This window comes from Anoplophora glabripennis, unplaced genomic scaffold (genome assembly GCF_000390285.2).
Source record: "Anoplophora glabripennis isolate ALB-LARVAE unplaced genomic scaffold, Agla_2.0 scaffold3437, whole genome shotgun sequence".
NCBI classification, from domain to species: Eukaryota; Metazoa; Arthropoda; class Insecta; order Coleoptera; family Cerambycidae; genus Anoplophora; species Anoplophora glabripennis.
Genome location: NW_019419521.1, coordinates 1 through 710, shown reverse-complemented (window position 1 = coordinate 710; position 710 = coordinate 1).

Here is a 710-nt window from a genome sequence, read left to right as displayed (position 1 = left end):
AAAGACCTCGATTCGATGCCGGTTTAGCGTAATGGCAACAATGCATTGCTCTGCGATTATAGACTTTAATAACCAAGTGACATTTAGAGAGGTTAGAAATTTCAAAATATGAAATATGCAAATTAGCTGTAAAAATAAGATAAATGTGCCTTTTACAAGATGTAGAGATGTTTTAAAATCTTATGAGCTTTGACCTTCATATGCGCAGAAACATAATTCCGACCGTCGCCTAAATTATTCTACGTCCTAAAAACATTACACCTATTATTCACAGTCTCTCTCGAGCTCTAGCGTAAACAAGCCTTTGATCCGATTACAAATATCATAATAAAATGCCCTATTCTTTATTATTTTAATTTAAACAATAAAAATATATATAACGAACGTTGGCCAGTTGACTTTATTGATGCCCGAGCGCCTTAGCTCATTTCTAGTTGTGATGAGGCACGTGGTCTAATTCTGAGTCAATATTTTCACAACGTGCTTATTAGAAGAATTATGGGGATACGTCACACCTTTCGCGCATTTCGCGGCTCATGAGATATTAAAAGATCTCTACTGACCGGCTGACGTCAGCCGGCTACGATATGAACAAATCGACCTAGATGCAATGTTGCCATATTTATTTATTTTCGCACATATAAAGACAATAAATAAACGGTTTGCCCATATCAGCCAATAATAATTTAAAATGCTATAAATTATTTTTT